Source organism: Puma concolor, chromosome D4, assembly GCF_028749965.1.
Source record: "Puma concolor isolate L17-30 chromosome D4, mPumCon1.1.hap2, whole genome shotgun sequence".
NCBI lineage: Eukaryota > Metazoa > Chordata > Mammalia > Carnivora > Felidae > Puma > Puma concolor.
Window position 1 is genome coordinate 7,444,792 of NC_141679.1, and position 21,076 is coordinate 7,465,867.

General features: G+C 45.2%; 1 protein-coding gene across 5 annotated transcripts in view; it reads left to right on the forward strand.

The window, feature by feature from the left end:
• GLIS3 (GLIS family zinc finger 3) overlaps positions 1-21,076 on the forward strand; it is a 504,180-nt gene that overhangs the window by 131,770 nt on the left and 351,334 nt on the right. The window lies entirely within an intron of this gene.

A 21,076-nucleotide genomic window follows, 5' to 3' on the forward strand; every position in this document is an offset into this window, starting at 1 on the left:
GGGGCAGAGAGGAGGAGGCACAGAATCGGAAGCGGGCTCCTGGCTCTGAGCCGTCAGCACAGAGCCCGACGTGGGGCTCGAGCCCACAAACAGCGAGATCGTGACCTGAGCCGAAGTCGGACGCTTAACCGACTGAGCCACCCAGGAGCCCCTTGTTCTGTTTTAAATGCTGCCATGCCTTTATGGCTAATGGCCTGCAAGCAGGTGTAGTGTCTGGGCCGAGTGAAACAAGTCCCAGCCACACTCCGTGCACAGCCCCGGACGCACTCTTCCAGAGAAAGCACCGAAGTCGTCTTTGGCTGCCGGGCGTTGGGTTGACCCAACCCATGAGCCCGTTTCCAGACCCTGAGTAACGGCTCCGTGCAGGGGCACCGCTCACAGAGGGACTGACAGGAGCAAACCGGACTTGACTCGGGAAATGTCACGCTCTCCTTTGTTCGCTTCGCTCACGCGTTTTGTAGCGCATGGCTCCGTCCCCCTTTGACTGCTCACCCTTTAATGTAGTGGGGTCTCCATTCTTACGCTGTTGGGCAAATCAGATTGATTCCAATTTGCTATTCAGGAGAGGAGGAGTTTTGATTTTTAATATAATGCATGTGACATTCCTTGTCTGCTTCATCTCTTTTTGTTGTGACAGCCCCCTCCCCCACATCCTGCTCCTCAGATAGGGAACGAATATTTGCAGATCTGAGGCTGTCGTAGGAATAAACATACCAGGAAAGCGTGAGGCGTTCTGAAACCCGAGTCCTAGGCCACAGTGGCCTTCGGGTGGGCCGGAGACCGCAGAAACGTCAGGGGAGGACCGAAAACAGAACCAGCGTGTGCATCGTGGTGAACTCACGTGTGGCCGGTCCACACCGGCTGTCCCCAGCCTTCCTTCAGAACCCTGGTGGGGTTCTCCGAGTCCAGCGAGTTTGGCAATTGAATCCACATTTTGTCCTTACATGGAATTAATTTGGAACCAAGAAAGAAACACTGTCCTGGCATCTGGCTGTTTAAATAGAAAGGAAAGTCAAAGACTTTTTCTTAAAAAACTGTCTTCTTTAAGCATATGTAATAAATTTATACGGACATGATTTTCTCAAACATTAGGAGGGCCGCAGCGGGACCATCACACCAAAGAACACAGAGTCCAGCATCAAAATGAGAGTTCTATTTGAATTTAGGATTGCATTAGAACCAGATTTTTGATTTTTAAAGTCTCCTGTGTCTATCCCTATATTGCAGAACCATTTTAAGAAAAGGATTTTGAACGACCGAGTTTGCCTTTCTTTTGAAGGCAAGCAGATACCAACCAAGTATTGTGGTGTTGAAGAAAAAAAACATTGAAAGCTGGAACATGACTTTGTAGTAACACAGTGTCATGAGGAAACTTTGAAGTGGTTCAATTATACAGACGTGTTTTCAGAGTCTAGAACTTTCCGGAGGTACTGGAAAGGGGAGCTGATGACGGGAACGTTCACTGCATCGAAACTGAATCATAGAGAGATGGGTCCATGGCATAGACCCAGGTGGTGGCATTATAGTGAAAATCCGTGAAAGCAGAGCATGAGAAAATTCAGGAATCTTTTCTCAGCAGAGCGGCACTCGGGCCCAACAGACTTTTTCCTCACCATGAATGATAAGCCCTGTGTCGCCCTCCACAAAAGCTCGCTGTCGTAATTAACAAGGGAGGTGAGCCGCTTTTCCACCTGAAAGTGAGTATGTCTATACATATGCACACATACGTATACGTGCACACACGTGCACATCATTTGCTTGTGTGTTAGTCCCCTCCTCCAGGGCGGGGCCTGGGGGTGAGCCCAGCAGCGTTGTGCCTCGACGTTTGTGAGGCCAAGTTCTCAATCTCTCTTCTCCGTTCTCGCATACTGGCTTATCTGCGCACCAGTCAGCTCCTGCTATGAGGGCAGAGTCTCCATTTTTATTCAAATGACCATTTATACAGGGCTTTTTAAACTAGGGGGTGCGGTCCCACCCAGTTTCCCTTTAACCGGCACAACGAGGAGGAGAGGTAGGCAAATATTTTTAAAGTCCAGATAATCCTACTGGGGAATCTCCTCCTGGCTAAGTGACTAGTATATGTTGTCAGCCGTTGACCAGCCTCAAAAATTTTTTCCCAGCCTACAAAACGCACTCCATATTCTGACATGTTTCCCAGCAACATGATTTGTAATCTCAATGGTGTTAGATGCTGCAGTAGCGAAGGAAGATTTCATTGCATGCAAGATGCGGGGTTATGAAATAACCTTGGTCTTAGGAGAAAATACAGCACCCTTGGAGACTTTATGACCACGGATAAAGAACTTTCAGGAAGCCACAGGAAAACCAAAAGAAGGAAAATGGTGCGACAGACTCTGCCCATATGGGCCTTTTATTTTAACTTTATTTTAAATTTATTTTAAATGTATTGATTGATTGATTGATTGAAATGTGTGGTTTCTCTTGTTTTTCCTAGGGTGGGAGCTCTTGGAGGGGAGACACCAGTGGGTTTCTATCCTGACGCTTAGCACAGCCCTCTCACTTAGGGAGATGCTCAGGAGATGTGGGGTGAATTTAATTGTGAAACAGAAGATATAAGCTGCAGATGGAGATTTTGATTGGCCCCTGCTTCTGACACATGTTGTGACATTAAGTAATTCAGAAGAGGTTTTCTCCGCGAGTTTGCAGAAATTCTCTGCCTGCCGGGGCTAACCATTTGACACATTAATAGCTCTGAAACAGAATATGGGTCAGTTTTGCCACTGCCTCCTTTCCGCAAAAATGCATACTTGAAAGCTTTTATGACAAGATGATCAGAGAGCAGAATTTATTTCTGAGCAATTATCTTACTTTCCGTTAAAGTTTGTTCCATTAACTTCCGTGGTGAGTTTTGTTTGATATGTGCTGGGGCAGCCAGTCTGGCAAATACGCTCAGTGAGATGCAGTGTCACTAAAACCGACACCCTCTCTCCATCACCTGCTACCTCCCCTCCCTTGGCTTCTGTTATTTTGTTAATAGAACCTGCCTCTCTGGAGCTGTTTGTTTTGCTTACATGACCTCTTCCGGATGCACTGATATTGAAATCAAGCTGACGTGCCCCACCCGTGTGCCCTGTCGCACCTCTGTGTCCTCTATTGTAGATCACACCACCCTCTTTTATTTTGCGTGCTTCTGTGTCTGTAACTCTTAACCTGGGACTGTAGGAGACCACATCTGCCTTCTTGTGGGTTTTGCTCCCAGTGCCCGGCATAGTTCCTCGGTACGTATTTGCTTCTTGAGTGGATGAATGGATTTGATGATGCATCTCTGTTTCAAAGGTGTGATCAGCCGCGAGTAGGGTTTTGAAATGAAGCTGTGTCTCATTAGGGGAAACTCCTAAAACGCAAACATTTGGGGGAAGAGAGGTGGACATCAGTTCGTGAAGAAAACAGACCAGTGGGCCTTGTGGTTTGTTTTTATATGTAACTTTTTTATTGGGGTATAATTTCATATATAACTCACTCATTCGAAGCGTACAATCCAGTGACTTCTGGCAGGCTTAGAGAATTGTGCAACTGTGACCATAATCCAGTTTGGGGACATGCTTGTCACCCCCGTAAAGGTCCTCACGTGCGTTTACAGGCGCCGCCTGGTCCCACTGCCGGGCGCCCGCACCCTTCAGTCTGTGTCGTGTCTCTGCAGATTCGCCTCTTCTGGCCACTTAATGTCAGTAGGGTCATATAAAGTGTGGTCTTCTGTGTCAGACTTCTACTTCGCAAATGTTTTCGAGAGCCATCCATGTTGTAGCAAGTGTCAGTATTTACTTCTTCCTATATTTGATGGTACTACGTTCTGTGGACATACCGCTTTTCGTTGATCTGTTTCTCAGTTGGTAGACATTTGGGTTGTTCCCACGTTTTGGCTATTACAGATACTGCTCTCGTGTCTCCTGGGAAGATATGAGGCGTGGGATTGCTGGATCAAAAAATTTGTTTAAATGTTAATTGTGGTAGAACTCACAGGACATTAAATTTACCCTCTTAATTATTTTGAAGTCTATAGTTCAGTATGTTAAATGAATTCACATTTGTTGTGCAACCAGTATCTTTTTCATCTTAAAAAACGAAAACTCTAGGGGCGCCTGGGTGGCTCAGTGGATGGAGCATCCAACTCTTGATTTTGCCTCAGGTCCTGATCTCACAGCTGTGGTATCGAGCCCTGCATCCAGGCCCTGCATGGGGCATGGAGCCTGCTTGGGATTCTCTCCTTCCCTTTCCCTCTGCCCCTCCTCTGCTTGTGCTCACTCATTCTCTCTCTCTCTCTCTCAAAAAAAACCAAAAACCAAAAAAACAAAAAACCAAAACACTCCCACAAAACTATAACTCTATACCCATTAAGCAACTCCCCTTTCTTCCTTCCTCCCAGCCTTTGACAACCACCATTCTGTTTTCACGCTCAGTAGACTTGACTGATCTCTGTACCCATGTGAGTGGACTCGGGCAGTGTTTGTCTTCTTGTGACTGATTGACTACACTTAGCGTGATGTCCTCAAGCTTCATCCGTGTTGTAGCATATGCCGGAATTTCTTTTTTAAGGCTGGATAATATTTCACTGTAAGTACAGACACATTTTGTTGATCTGTTCATCTGTAGATGGACACTCAGATTACTTCCACCTTTTGTCTATTATGAATAATGGTGTTATGAACATGGGTGTACAAATAGCTCTTTGCAAACCTACCTTCAATTGTTCTGTGTGTATATACCCAGAAATGGACTTCCTGGCTCATAGGGTGGTTCTGTGTTTAATTTTTTGAGGAGACTCCATTCCATTTCCATACAGGCTGCACCGGGGTCCAATTTCCCCACTTCCTCGCCTACGCTTGTTATTTTCTGTTAAAAGGTTTGTTTGTTTGTTTATAGAGCCATCCTAAGGAGTGTGATGTTTAACTCTTTAAGAAATTATCGAAGTGTTTTCCAAAGTTGCGACACCATTTTACATTCCTACCATTGGTGACCTTCGTTCCTGAGAGCTGACTTCAGCCGAGGCTATATCCCCTTTCGTCCCCACTAGCTGGTGTTGTGAGCCCGGCAGTTAGTAACATAGCGTCTGTCTGCTTAGAGAACGAGGGACGAGTGGGATGGTGGTGTGGTTGCTGGGTCTCTTTCTGCAGTGAGTGTGCATGCCATCTCCTTAGGGTTCCTCTGTCTTAGGAGCCTGCTGGAAAACCCACTGCCCACAGCCATCCCGACAAGAATCCATTTTGTGGGTTTTGTTAAGAATAGGGCCAGGTGGACCTTGCATTTATACAAATCACAAAGAACCCCCAAAATATTGTACATAAAGAACAGGGCACAGAGTCATACACGTAGGACAGTCTGGAATAGCATAGTGAACAAGTTTTTATTGGGCCCTCCCCACAGGGCCAGAATTGAGCTAGCTGCTGGTGGGCCTAGGCATGTGGACACTCAAGGAATTTAGTCTTAAATGGGGAGACCAGCTTCATCTGTAGGAAGCCATAGCCAAGCCCTACGAGACAAGGTTTGGTTAAGTGGGGAAGGGTGTGGTCTGGATTATGAGTGTGGTCGTGATTTTGACGGAGGTATCAGAGAAGGCTTTCTGGGTGGAGGAATGTAAGAGAGATGGGGTTTACCTGGGGAGAGGGAACTGAGGCCTGTTCTAACGTGAGAGGAGGCCCAAAGTGGACCTGTGGCCTTTTGGTGAGACCATGAGGAGGCTGCCTTGGTCAGAGCCCAGGCAATGGGACCGGGCAAGTGAAGCCACATCCAGATGAGCCCAGTGGGGGCCTGCGCCTGCCTTCTTTCCCGAGGCTCGCAGGGTAACTGGTACATTTCTTTCTGTATTTCGAGGCTCTGTTATTTTCCAGGGAGCCTTGCTTATTTTTAAACTGAAGACTTAGGTTTTCTGGATTATAAAATCCCAACCAAAGGAAAAAAAAAATCCCCAGGGCAGCTCACTGAAGTTCGCTCTTAAAAAAAAAAAAAAAAAAAAAAAAAAGAAAGAAAGAAAAAATCCCTGCTTAGCAGTCATAAATAGCTTGCTGGATATGAATTTAAGCAGGCCAAATTTGAAATTCTATTCTAATTCAAAGCATGTTGCACAGCCCTGTTTTCAGATTGGCAATTCAAATGCTTTCCCAGATAATACCGAAGGACGTTAAGATAAACTAAGGCCACCGCAAAATAGGAAAGGCAATTGGATGCCGAACCTTGCTGATAACAAGAGGCAAGATAATCTGATGGTTACTTTCTGGTTGGGTCGTTCCAAGATGGAATGATTAACCACACCACAAATCCTTCAGATACTGCAAAGCTATCATAATGGGTACTTTCTGATGTTTTCTCAAGAAGGTCTTTGGGGCTTCTGTTACTGGAATCAGGCTCACTTATTCAGGCTTGAGTTAACTAAGGTCTGTATTGTGCGGAAGGAGGCTCCTTTCATTCAGTAAATACCTGAGCTGTGTCTGCTGCATGCCAGGCATTGTTGTTGGACGGGAGGCACACAGCTGACGGACGGAGCATCAGCCCCCATGTTCTGTGAACTGTGCATTGTGTCTTCATGCCAAGCCGTAGGCTGATATTGACAGAAGAAATTAAGGACGAGGCGATGGGATGTCTCCTGTTCTTTATGCCCATGTAGCTTAGCTCTCTCATTTCCAGCCTTGGCCTTAGAGCAGAGGTTCTGGTTACCGGTGATTTGGGCAGTGCCCAGAGGCATTCCGATTGTCATGACTAGAGGGATGCTGCTGGATTCTGGTGGGTAGAGGACAGGGGTGCTGGTGGACATCTGCAGTGCATAGGACTGCTCCCCCCAACAAGGAATTTTCCAGCACCGAATGTCACTAGCACGGAGGTTAAGAAACTCGGGCAGAGCAGAACATAAAATGACAGGAATTATACAAAGGCTCTAGCAGTGAGTTTCTCTTTGACAGATACTGTGATTAATATTGTGGAGCAAAGTGAAATGGAATTAATGACTCATAAGGATCCGAGAGCGCGGCTGGCGCGGTGAGCATAGCACGGACTTGTCACTGATGAAGTTTCTGTCACGAAAAGGAAGCCCGTCCTGAGAGGGTCGCTCCCAGCAGGGGCTCTGTTGACACGCGGAGTAGGGCATTCATTGTGTGGGGTGCCCTGCTAGAGTCTGGGGGAGGTTTGGGATCCCTGGCCCGCACCGTGAGTGCCAGTGACGTGCCTGGGCATTAGGACAAACCCAGACACCCGATGTGCGCACAGATGCCCCGCAGGGAGATAGAGCTCAAGCTGCTGTTGACAACCTTCAGGAAGGAGCCTTGATCCGGGCTCAGGATTTGCGGGTTCTCCATGAACTCGGCGACTCCCATTGGAAGTAATTTTACCTCTTTGAATGGAGTGTCATCATCTACAAAATGAGAGGATTGAGTTAGATCGGGATCTCCAGAATGGAGTGTGGGCACCCATTTTAGCGTAGGGAGAAAATCTTAGAACTTCTATAATTACATCTGTTTTTTTCTCATGTCCTCTCCTAAAGTGGCACTTTTGTGTGTTTCATAATGGAACTAGCATGGACCAGTAATGTGGGTGTGTAATCTGTATAAAAACCAATGTACGTCTGTGAGGGGCATGATCACGAGTCTTCTACTTGAAGGGTGCACCGTCAGAGAAGTTGGGGACCCAGACCTCTTCCCGTTCTGGCCGCCGGTGTGACGGGAAGGAATGGCCTTCCTTTCTAGCCCTGGATTCGCCTCTGCTGAAGGGCATACAAGGTGATGGACCCCGGTGTCACCACAAAGCAGCCACCCACAGAGGCCAGTCTCCCGGCATGTGGAGATTGGCGTAGGGCTCTGGGCAAAAAATGATACATTCCCTTGTCACAGACAGTCAGAATTTTTAAAAACTGGCAAGCAACCAGGGTTTCTCAAATTATGCTCTCCGCGAGTGTGGAAAATACTATTCCCTGACAGAAAATTTGATTCACACTTTACAGAGAGCATGGGGACATGGCTGAATTGCACAATCGCGGCTCAACAAAAGGGCCCAGAGTAGAAACGGCGTCTTCCAATCCTGCCCACTTGAGCCCAGGCAGAATCGCAGGCTTGTTTTCAGACACTCGTGCTACACCAGGTTGAGCAACTTAGTAAAGACTTTATGTTCTTAAGACCACTCTCTGGATGCCGCCCAGAGGCCTGGTTCTCGCACAGTCTCCTTCCCATTGACGTCAGGCTGGGGGGCAGGGAGACGTGTGCACCGAGGACCACAAGTTGTCCACGGCCCCTGCGGTCTCAGGATTTAAAATAGAAGTCCTTGCCCCCCCGCCCCCCGTCTCAAGCCTCTTCCAGATCACTTCTCCTTTGGTCATTCACTGGGGGGGGGGGGGGGGGGGGGCATGTGCTGACGGCCATAGAGAGAAGCCGTATTTTAGAGATCGGCTAGTCTCTTAGGTTACCTTTGTGTGGCAGAAATCTGCCTTGACCCATAAGGGCTTGTCTCCCTGGGGACTGAGCGAAAATGAAAACCGTAGGCCTGGTCAGGCCCGCACTTGGCAGGCCGAGAGGGGAATGTGACGTTGATAGAATAGAAGTGCGTTTGCCGTTGGTGAACAGTTTGCTTGTTGAGCCGCACATGCTAACCCTGCTGTTTCCAGCTGTGCTCAAGGTACGTATAGTGTTCCTGTGGCGGTTGACCTGGAAGTACTTGGCTTTAGCCAGATAAAGCAAGGGTAGAGTCAGAGAATCCCTGACCTAAAAGTGATCTTCAGTTATCTTTCCGCTGGCTTCCTAGTCTCCGGCCCGCGCAGAGGTGGCCCAGGGTGGTGGGCCAGGCTGTTCACCCTGCAGGCCGCCTCTGCCTCTCATGAGCCGGGTGGTCTTGGGCAACCTGTTTAGCCCTTCTGTGCTGCTGTTTCCTCATCTGCAGCACAGGCACAAGGAGAAAAATGACGCTGATGTCCTTGCATTGCCGTGACGATTAAATGAAAAACTACCCATAAAGACTTTACTATGTGGGAGGCACGTAGTAATGTGTTAGCTGTCATTATTAACTTTAAACACGAAAAATCATTAATCCCCCCAGTCTCTAAATCACTCTGTAAGCATTGTTTTGAGGTAAAGGCATCCTGGGGGAAAAAAATGTACATTTTAATTCTGCAGGTGTTTCTTCGACATTCTGAGAGTTTAGGTTAGGCTGGCAGTGGCCACGTCCCCTCACCGCAGTGGGGGGATCGGGGGGGCGGCTGCAGCAAGGGGCTGCTCTGCACAACGAGTGGATTTGGCATTAGATCATAAAATTGAACTGGGTTGGGGGCGCCTGGGTGGCTCAGTCGGTTAAGCGGTCAACTTTGGCTCAGGTCATGATCTCGTGGTTCGTGGGTTCGAGCCCCGCGTCGGGCTCTGTGCCGACAGCTCGGAGCCTGGAGCCTGCTTCGGATTCTGTGTCTCCCCCTCTCTCTGCCCCTCCCCTGCTTGTTCTCTCTCCTCTCTCTCTCTCTATCTCAAAAATAACTTTAAAAAACAAATTAAAAAAAATTGAGCTGGGTTGTATCATTGTGCATTGGGAAGTGTGAGCCAGAGGTCGGAATGAGTGTGATGAGTTTTAGTCCTCTAAGTCTGTCTAAGAGTCTGTCATTTTCAAAGGGCTTCTTCATCAGCTTTCAGTTCCTCTGGATACACACACACACACACACACACACACACACACACACACAAAAGTATTTTGTTTCTGCCGACGTGAATGTCCAGATGAAGGTGTCATACAGTTGTTGTTTGTCAGTATGAAGGATTTAGCCCCACCCCTCTTCCTCCCAGTGCTACATGCCAAGTATCTACATTGAAATGTGAAAACTGTGTTAATCTCTCAATTGTACTCAGATTTGACAGGTCGCATTTCAATAGACAGTTAAACAGTTCAGCTTTGGCGTAAATTGACCCGGAGTTCATATCTATCAAAGATCTTCATCCAGGCATTCAGTTCTGCATTTTTCACAGATATATCATTTCATTTGTGGATGGTTCGAACTCCTCATTAGACCTGAGAATTTGAGGTGTGAGGCCCAGGGTTCTTCTAGCCCAGCAACATGCCGCGGGAGAGATTATCTTTTGTTATTTCGTAGACCTCAAAGGCCTGGGAATATGGTGGTTTCTTTAAACATCCCACTGTTCGACCATAGTTTCTGTTGGAAACAGTACTTTTTATTTGTAGAAAATAAATCCCTTTGAAGGTTCAGGGATGCCAGCTAGTCTTTGCCTAGTGAAATTTGGTGAACGCAATCTTGTTTTGGCCGGTCGTGTTGTACATTTTTGGAAGACCCTCTTTATAGCCTCCTCAAGCTTTCTTCTTTGCAGAGTAGAGACTTTGATCTGGAAAAAAAAAGTCTTTAGTAAAAGTACAGGAAATAAAACTGATCTGTACATTTTCTCGAACGCTTCTAAGATCCCCTTTCCAGACAGTCCTGTCAGAGATTTCCTGAAGTTGAGTGACCAGAAAGCATAAAGCCTTTCCCTCCCTAATTTGAAAGCGGAATTTGCAGCCATTCACTTTCCCTTCTATACCCTCAGCTCTCTCCTCCGTTTTAGATCCTTACGGTTCGTTCTCAAATCAGATTCAGGTATCTTGTGTCTCAAAACAAGCCAGCAAACAGGCAGCCAGTGACAACAACAACAACAAAACTAAACACAGTCCTCTTTTGACCATACCCCATCCTCTTCTGGGTGCGCCCACACTTCTTTCTTCCATCCACATTTCTTCTAGGAGAAATCCATCACATTTAATGTGTTTGCCAGTCGATTGGAATCGCCTTCCTTGAGGTCACCAGTGACCCTCTGTGTCAACTGGGATTCGTTGTCTCGTCTGCTTGAACCTACTCTGACTTAAACATAATGGAGAATTCTTGGCTCATGCGACTGAAAATCCTGAAGTGAGTGCTGGCCTTAGCTGAGGCTTAATCCAGTGCCTGAAGTGATTCACCAGGGACCTGGATTCCCTCCATGTCCTTGCTTTGCCTCCCATGGTTTGGCTTCACCCTGGCACTCCTCAGCGGCAGTTACTCACCTCTCCACGCCCCCCAACCTGCTACTCACCCCTCCTCCCGGCTCCAGATCTCCCCTCTCACGGCAGTATGTCTGCGAGCTGTTGTAGACTTCACGTCCTCATGGTAAACCTTCCAGGAAAGGCAGAGAAAATGTGTTTTTCTCCGAAGCTCCAGGGAATACCACCCTGCACTCCAGTGTCTCTGCTGGGGTTCCTGCCCAGCCTCGAACCAGTCACTCTGGTCAATATGAGGGTTGGCCGAAGCCAGTCATGGTCATGGCCCATCTTTGGAGCGATGGGTGGGATCAGTACATTCAGATCACGTGACCGGGAGTGGGGAAAGAGAGGTTCCCAAGGCAGAGTTGGGGTGCTATTAGCAAAAAGAGTGAAGAAGGTCTGGGGCAGAGACAGCAGTGGCTGCTGTCATTGAAATGCTCATAACTTAACCCTTCTTGGAACTGACTCCTTGGGTATCTACTCCCTTCTATCGTGGGATTTCTGGTTCTCTGCATATTTCCCGGGCTGTCTTATTTCAGTGTCTTTTGTGGGCTCTCTTCACCTGGCTTAACCAGTAAACACTGGTTTCTTCAGGATGCAACCCTTTCTTCTCATTCCTTCTGTTCTCTTTGGCTACTTTTATCCTGTGTAGCTTCTCAGCCTCTCCCAGATTAACGCAAGGAGTCTCCTACTCTCAGAATAATGAGTTCCTGAAAATGTGTCAGGTGGTTACACATACAGAAGTCAAATACACTCTGGGAGCCTTGGGATATGTGTGTGAAAAAACGGTTATAGAGCCCCTAATTATACCTCTCTTTTTAGACATTGTCTTCGACTGGAAGGTATTTCCCCCAATGTACACCTGTTTTCCTTAATTTACTGTTTTTCCTTCACAATGAATCATGTGTTCATCAGCTTAAATCCAGGGACTATCTGGGCACGCTTAATAATTTCCACCTTTAATGATGCTTATTTTTCTTACCATTAGTGTCAACACCTTAATTTTCCCTCTCTTTTTGCCTGTTTTTCTTATGGTTAATAAAAGAGTCAGCCCCAAATGTCGTATACCCCAGGAACGAAACAATTACACAAACACTGTTATTTGAATGTGTTGCTGCTGCGGCCAGGGCTGAACATCTGGCTGAGAAACACGGTCACCACACGGTTGCTCAAAATACTCATTCAGCTGCTGTGGAAGCAGAGTCCATATTTGGCATCTGAGAAGTGATTTGTGGAATTCAGTGTACAGAGGTGAAACGGGTAAGGATTTATCGCAGCCTCCGTTTCCAGCCCATGTATATCCAGCTGGTCTCCAAGACATCTCCCCAGAACTGTGTTCACGGGCACCTCATCCTTCCAGCATCTGTCCTGAGTCTTCTCGCTCAGGTGGAGACAACAGCCCCCTCCCTAGTTGTTCAAACCTGAAACCTGAAATGATCCCTGACGTGACTTTTGATTCCATTCATGCACCTTGCTGATTTGATACGTCGTGTCCTGAACCTGCTCTGCTCTCTCCGTCCCTGTTACCACTCACCCTAGTTCAGCCCCAGGTCACGTCACGACTGGTCTGTTCAGTCACAGAAACCATCGTACAGGTGTTCCTTCGTTCGTCCATCTTTTGTGTCAGAGGTCAGCAGACTGTCAAGGGCCAGATAGTAAATCCTCTGGGCTTTGTGGGCCATATGGTCCCCACCGTTTCCGGCTCATCTCTGCCTTTGCGATAGCAGTCACCGATGCTGTGTAAACGGATGGATATGACTATTCCGGTAAAACCTTATGTACACTGAAATTTGAATCTCATTCTAATTTTCATGTGCTACAGTATATTCCTATTGTTTTGATTTTTAAAAAGCCATTCAAAAATGTAAAATCTATTCTGAGCTTGAAGGCCACAGAGTTCTACAGCCTATAGTTTGCTGACCCAGGTCCCGGAGGGTTACAGAATGAGCTAATCAAAATCTCAACGTTTTGTCTGCGTGCTTAAACCCATCCTCAAAGGTTGGCCAACAGGGGCCAGAAATGAAGGAGTTTCTTCCTTGAAATGGTCTGTTAATTCCTTCGTGATCACGGGTCGATCCTCGTACTGCACAAGTGTGGTCTGGCACTGTACTCTTCAGAATACTGTTCTCCTGGTGCTTCCTTGCCCACACCGAGCTATTTGTTGTTGGGGCCTTGGCCTCTCTTCTTGAAATGTCTTCTCCTTTATATTTCTTCCTCCCTCCCTCCCACCCTCCCTCTTTCCCTCCCTCCCTTGCCTTTTCACAATGCATTAGGGTCGTTGGCTAGCTTGGTCCGCTCAGAAGTTTCTTTTCGGCTGGCAGGACCGTGTGTCGCTCAACTCTGTGTCCCCATCATGTCACTTCCAGCCCAGCACACTGGTAGAGTAAGCACTCAGTAAATATTTGCTGAATGCACGCACCATGCACGCATACATGAATGAATGGACAAGTGAGTAAGTGGAATGGGATAGTTAGACAGGTTGAAACCAGTCAGGCAGTTTTTAGCGGAGGAATGGGTCGGGTTCCAAAAGTTTGTTTGTAAGTTGGTTGTTCAGAACTTGGAACACATTTTCCCGTATAAATGATGTTATAAATTATGCTTAACTGTTCACCCTTGTTCACAAAAGATCGCTTGATGCGTCGTGTCACGGAAATACTGTGGGATTGAAATTTTTATAAGTTAGAAAATAACAACTGATGTGTCACCTTTTAAATGTTATTAAAATATTATCAGCACACAGTTCATCTCAAGAAACTTGAAAAGGTGTTTCTTGGCATTTTATAGTATTCTAAATAAAACAACACTGAATGCTGGTGAAGGTTTAGTGTGGATAAAGAAGGTGGATGGAGAGATTCTGAAATATTCTATGGGAAACTGAATGTTTTCAAGAGCATCATTTCTTTGCTTTTTGTTGCCCCTTAAAAACTTATTGTTTTCTTTGGCATCATAAATGTTTATTATTAGAACTTCTGGGCTCGTCAGAAAAGATTATGTCCATTTTTTTCACTTACATATAAATGATACACATTTTAGAGGCCAAAAAGATAAAACCCTAGCCACTTACTTTAACCTTCTTGAGAAAAATTCCATTTTATCTTTTCTTGACTTTTTCTCTTGCTTTTAGAATTTTGTTTCTCCTTTTTTCCTCCATTTACTCCTCATTTTTTCTCTGATTCATCAGTATTTTTCTTGTGGTATTTAATTTCCTTGTAACTTGGCTAAGAGATCACCAGTGTGATCAGTGAGCTAGATGAGACAACTAGCTTCAGGACACTTTGATTTATTCATTGAGTTGTTTATTAAATCTTTCCTCTACGACACACTATTATTAAAACACTTTCTAAATAGAAGGCAGAAGGCCATATTCCATATGAGAGAAAGCAGTGTGGACAAAGGGGAGTTAGTAGGCATGAAAGGAAGCTTGAAGAACAAAAATGAGGCTTGGTATTCAGAAACCATGAAGATCTAAGTCTTGGTAATAGGATATATTCACTGTAAAAAAAAATCTTAATGTTACAGGACATCTTAACGTAGACAAGAAGGATTCCTCTTAAACTCCCCCATGAACATGAGATATTTATGTCCAGATTTTTTCATGTATATGTGAACACATGATTCTTGCCAAATTGGGATCCTGTCTAATTTCATCAAGGCTAATGTTCTCAAATGAAGGTGCACCATTGTTTTGTGTATTGCTAAAAAAAAGAAGAAAACTTTGCCAATTTAACTTTGACACACTGCCAGATATGTAGGTTGATTACCCTTCCATGTTCATCCTTTACTCTTCTCCACCTGCTCCCTGCCCTGGAAGGCTGGTCTATATGGACTGTGTCCATGACCATTGTTCTCTGTCTTCCGGTTGGGTGTGGCCGGTGGAGAACCCTTGCTGGAGATCAGAAGAGAGGAGAGGAGAGGAGAGGAGAGAGGAAGCAGGATTTATTCATTTAGCTCTCTCCCAGGGAACCTTGTGCTGAATGTGCTCCTTGATAGAAGGGGGCTTTTTCCTCAGGATGGCAAACTCTTTTTTAAAATGTCCTTCTTATGCTGATTCAAAGGGGCACATGCACCCCAGTGTTTATAGCAGCGCTATCGACAATAGCCAAAGTATGGAAAGAGCCCACATGTCTGTTGACTGACGAATGGATGAAGAAAATGTGGCATATATACACCATGGAACATTACTCAGTGATCAAAAAGAATGAAATCTTGCCATTTGCAGCATTGTGGATGGAACTCGAATGTATTAAGCTAAGTGAAATAAGTCTGTCACAGAGACACAAATACCATATGATTTCACTCACATGTGGAATTTAAGAAACAAAATAGATGAACACAGGGGAAGAGAAGGAAAAAATGAGATAAACACAGAGAGGGAGGCAAACCATGAGACTCTTAAATACAGAGAACAAACAGGGTTGCTGGCAGGGTGTTGGGGGGGATGGCTAAATGGGTGACGGGCACTTGTTGGGATGCACCCTGGGTGTTATATGTAAATGATGAATCACTGAGTTCTGCTCCTGAAATCATTGTTACGCTCTATGTTAACTAACTTGGATTTAAATAGAAATAAAAAATAAATAAAATAAAAATGTATTTTTAAATTCCAGTGTAACATACAGTGTAATATTTTTAATTTTCTTTAACGTTTGTTTATTACTGAGAGACAGAGACAGAGCATGAACATGGGAGGGGCAGAGAGAGAGAGGGAGACACAGAATTGGAAGCAGGCTCCAGGTTCTGAGCTCTCAGCACAGAGCCCGACACGGGGCTCGAACTCACAAATCGCGAGATCATGACCTGAGCCGAAGTCGGACGCTTAACTGGCTGAGCCACCCAGGCGCCCCAACATACAGTGTGATATTGGTGTCAGGTGTACAATATAGGGATGCAACAATCCTATATATTATTTAGTACTTGTCACTGTCATTGTACTCTTAATCCCATCCGCCTACTTCACTCATCCACCCCCCACCACCTCCCCTCTGATAAACACCAGTTCTCTATAGTTAAGAGTCTGTTTTTTATTGGTCTCTGTATTATACTCTTCGGATGCATTCATGTTGTTGCAAATGGCAAGATTTCATTCTTTTTGATGGCTCAGTAATATTCTATTATACGTATACACATACACATACATATACATGTACGTAGTGCATCATCTTTATCCATTCATCCATTGAGGGACACTGGGAGGCTTCCATAGTTTGTCTATTGTAAATAATGCTGTAATAAACCTAAGGGTAAACATATCTTTTCAAATTAGTGTTTTAATACTTTTTGGGTAAATACCCAGTAGTGGAATTCCTGGATCGTATGTTAATTCCGTTTTAAATTTTTTGAGGAATACCCATGCTGTTTTCCACAGGGGCTGCACCAGTTTGCATTCGAGGTGGCAAACTCTTACCTACGTGACTGTCGCCTTCCTGGCCTCCATCTTTGGTTCTGTTTTTACCTTTACATTCAATTTCCTTATTAAACGTTCCTCAGATTATCCTAGCTTGAGTGTGCCATCTTTTTCCTTTTGGGACCTTGATAGATAAATGATCGATTGTAAGATGCATCCTAATTTGTGAGATAAAGCTCTTGGAATTGATGGAGTTTTACAACGTTTCCCCCCTCATCATAATGTCTGTGTCAGTATGTTAGCACAAAGACTTGCATGCAAATGTTTACACCACTTTTGATAGCTGGAAGTAGAAAGAACCCAGAGATTCATCAGCTGGAGAATGAATGCAAACGTGGTGCGCCCATATAATGGAATAGTATTCAACAATAAAAAGGAATGAATTTTTTTTTTTTTTTTTAAATTTTTTTTTTTTCAACATTTATTTATTTTTGGGACAGAGAGAGACAGAGCATGAACGGGGGAGGGGCAGAGAGAGAGGGAGACACAGAATCGGAAACAGGCTCCAGGCTCCGAGCCATCAGCCCAGAGCCCGACGCGGGGCTCGAACTCACGGACCGCGAGATCGTGACCTGGCTGAAGTCGGACGCTTAACCGACTGCGCCACCCAGGCGCCCCAAAAAGGAATGAATTTTGAAACATGATTTATCAAAGATAAATTTGAAAAAATTATACTAAGTGTGAGAAGCCGGGCACAGAAGACCACACAGTGTCATTCCAGTTGTATGAAACGTTCAGAAAGTCAAATCGGTGTAGACAGAAAGTTGCCTAGGGTCGGGGATAGGAACAGAGGTTAACTGTATGGCACAATGGATACTACTGAGGTGACGGTGATGTTCTAATTCTGTGTTCTGGTGATTGTTTCACAACCTGGCAAATTTACCAAAAATCCTTGAGTTGTACACGTAAAACGGGTGAATTTTATGGTATATGTATTCAGTGGATGCTGGGGGTTACTTCAACCACGACAGTCCAGAGTTCGTTGCACGAAAGCAACACCTGCCTTACAGCTCAGCAATTCTGCAAGGAACCCCCATTTCTACACCCAGATGTTTCCATGCTACTCGCTGTTGGTTTGATAGATTTCCTGAGCAAAGTACTCCATGTCTTTTTCATTAACTTAATTTAGCTTCATTTACATGGTCTAGCATGCTACCCGAGGAAGCAACAGCTTAAAAATCTGTGAATTTTCATGTGAGGCCTGGCTCCTTTATTCCAATCTTTGTGACTTTATAAAAGTCCCCCTATCAGTTTCCACCTCAGTTTCTCCCTTTGTAAAATAATGATTAGATTTGTTTCAAAGGTCTCTTTCAGATCCATCTTCTTCTTATGTTAATTTATCTTAATTTTTTTTAATTTTTTTTATTTATTTATTTTTTTTTAAATTTTTTTTTCAACGTTTATTTATTTTTGGGACAGAGAGAGACAGAGCATGAACGGGGGAGGGGCAGAGAGAGAGGGAGACACAGAATCGGAAACAGGCTCCAGGCTCTGAGCCATCAGCCCAGAGCCCGACGCGGGGCTCGAACTCACGGACCGCGAGATCGTGACCTGGCTGAAGTCGGACGCTTAACCGACTGCGCCACCCAGGCGCCCCTAATTTTTTTTTTAAAGTAATACTTCCCAAACCACTTCCAACTGGGCTAGCTTTACATGCCAACTGATTAAGAAGTTCCTTCTATTTGTTTCTACCTTGTCGGGACCCTGACATTTTCTTTGGATCATATATAGGTTAGTTTTTTGTTTGTTTGTTTGTTTGTTTGTTTGTTTTTTGACATGTCTGGCTTTCTATTAGCCTTACAAGTCCTTGAGGGCAGAAAACTGGAAATGATTCTTCTAAAGCACTGCCACTGCCCAGCCTAGTGGGTACCTCACTTAAACTACTTGGTTACATTAAATCCAATCGCAGTTCAAATTCGTATAACACATTTCAGTACCTGTATTTTTATTGCCATAGGAAACCAATGGGGAAAATGAAAAGTTGACCTTCTGGTTATAAAATAAGCCCTGGGGGGGGGGGGGAAATTAACTCAGGCCATTTATACTAAAAACACCAATTAATAGGAAATAATATTTATATATAATTAGCCACACTTCCAAATCAAAGTAGAAGTATCAAAGTGAAAGTAGAAGTTATCAAGCCAACTCTTGATTCTCCTTAGCAATGTGGGAGGGGCTGAGGTTAGCACACTTGTGGATGAATATTATCTAATCTAAATCTAATCTTGATTTAACAATGTAAGGGACTCCTTACATTCTTATGCGAAGATACAGGATTGCACAAGGAACTTGTTCAGAAGAAAACTAGATAGGGGCCACTGGGTGGCTTAGCTGGTTAAGCATCCGACTTCCGCTCAGGTCATGATCTCACAGTTCATGAGTTCAAGCCCTGCATCAGGCTCTGTGCTGACAGCTCGGAGCCTGGAGCTTGCTTCAGATTCTGTGTCTCCCTCTTTCTCTGCCCCTTCCACCACTCACACTCTGTCTCTCTCTCTCTTAAAAATAAATAAACATAAGAAGAAGAAAACTGGGTAAAAAGTTTATTTCATCCATAGAATGAAGCACCATGCAGCAATTGAACAGAATCAGAAATGTAATAACATAATCTTATTTTTCTTAGCAACTATAGTAGAATGCCCCGACCCCCAAGAGAGAACCGTTCTGCAGTAAGCATGATCTATAATGTGTTTGCCTGAGACAGTGAGGGAAAGGAAAGAAGGGAGGCAGGCGGATGGAGGCGAGGGGAAGGCAGGGAGAAAGGGGAGGGCAGAGCACCCCAGGTTGGCACAGCGTGGGGGGGCCAGTTTTTCATGGATGGGGAACCCCTGTTTGGAGGAGAGGCCTAGAATGACTTGGGATAGCAGACCTCTCTGCTTGGATACTAACTCTCCCCTGTAGAATCTCTGATAGGGTTTATAGCACTTTCAGTGCTTTTATGCAAGTAGATTATTTGGGGGCGGGGCAGGGAATGTGGAAAGGGGCTGAGGCTGTGCATTTGTATTGCATGGCAGGAAAACAAAATTATACACGAAAGCATTAAACATACGGGTTACAGTTATAGCCATAGCTACTGACTTGAAAAGAATACCCAACATGTACTTTTACAAAAACGACTTTATTGAAGTATAAGGTCACACGGACTGGAATAAAGGAGCCAGGACTCACGTGAAAATCCATAGATTTTTAAGACTGTTGCTTCTTTCGGTAGCATACTAGACCATGTAAACGAAGCTAAATTAAGTTAATGAGAAAGACATGGAGTACTTTGCTCAGGAAATCCATCAAAGCAACAGTGAGTGGCATGGAAACATCTGGGTGTAGAAATGGGGGTTCCTTGCAGAATTGCTGAGCTACATGGCTAGTATTCCTTTAACAGAACCCTGGACACTCATGGTTGATGTAACCCCCAGCATCCACTGATATGTCTTTAAAAGTTCTGTGTAGGGGCGCCTGGGTGGTGCAGTCGGTTAAGCGTCCGACTTCAGCCAGGTCACGATCTCGCACTCCGTGAGTTCGAGCCCCGCGTTGGGCTCTGGGCTGATGGCTCAGAGCCTGGAGCCTGTTTCGGATTCTGTGTCTCCCTCTCTCTCTGCCCCTCCCCCGTTCATGCTCTGTCTCTCTCTGTCCCAAAAATAAATAAACGTTGAAAAAAAAAAATTAAAAAAAAAAAAAAAAAGTTCTGTGTTGAATTTAAATTTTTGGCCTAAGACATCTACCACCTGGTTTCAGCTTTGTTTCTTAGGAGTAACACAGAAGTCACATACAATTCTTACATTATGGCACTGCCTTAACAACCCAAAGACAGTCAGCTGTCTCCCCCAGACTCTCCAGGCCAAATAGCACCCTGGTAGATGCCTTCCTGGCCTGACCCCTCTCTGTCTCAGCCACCCATGCCCAGCCTTCAAGGCATCACAGTGGGATCGACTGGGTGCCATTTGCTAACTTGTGTGTGGCTTTTGGTGAGTTGCATTCACCTGTGCTCTTTGGTGGGGAGAAGCAGATGTGATGACAGATACAGAGCACTTTAGAACAATGCTGTTATACACAGTAGGTGTTCAGTAAATGATAGCAATTGTCGTCACAATTTCATTAGTGGTGGCTAGCTTCCAAGAGGGCCCCGAGGGGTTATACCTTGTGTAGTCAGTCCCCTTCCATCTTGAATTGGGGCTGGCCTGTGTGACCAATACAGTATTGTGGACGGTGTGTGACTTTTGAAGTTAGGTCATTAAAAAAGATGACGAAGCTTCTGTCTTGGTCTTTTGAATCACTTACCCTGGAGCAGGGCACCATGTTGTGAGAACGCTCAAGCAGCCATGTTGGAGAATCTCATGTGGGAACCTGCGACCTCTTGCTAACCACCACTGCTAGTTTGTCAGCCGTGTCAGTGAGTTACCTCAGAAGCAGGTCCAATTCAGACGACTTTTTCCAATGACCGTAGGTCTCTGCGGCCTCATGAGAGACCCTGAGACAGACCTGCCTCGCTGGGCCTCTCCCAAATTCCTGCCACAGGAAGTATGATGAATAATGAATATGGGTTGCTGTTGTAAGCCATCAAGCTTTAGAGTAATTTGTTATGTGGGAATAGATAACTAATCCAGTCTGTCGTTCTGATTTTTTATTTCTTCACTGGGGAAACTGGGACTTACGGAGAACTATCCCCTGTAGAAGCAGAACATGAAGAGTGAGCTCTTG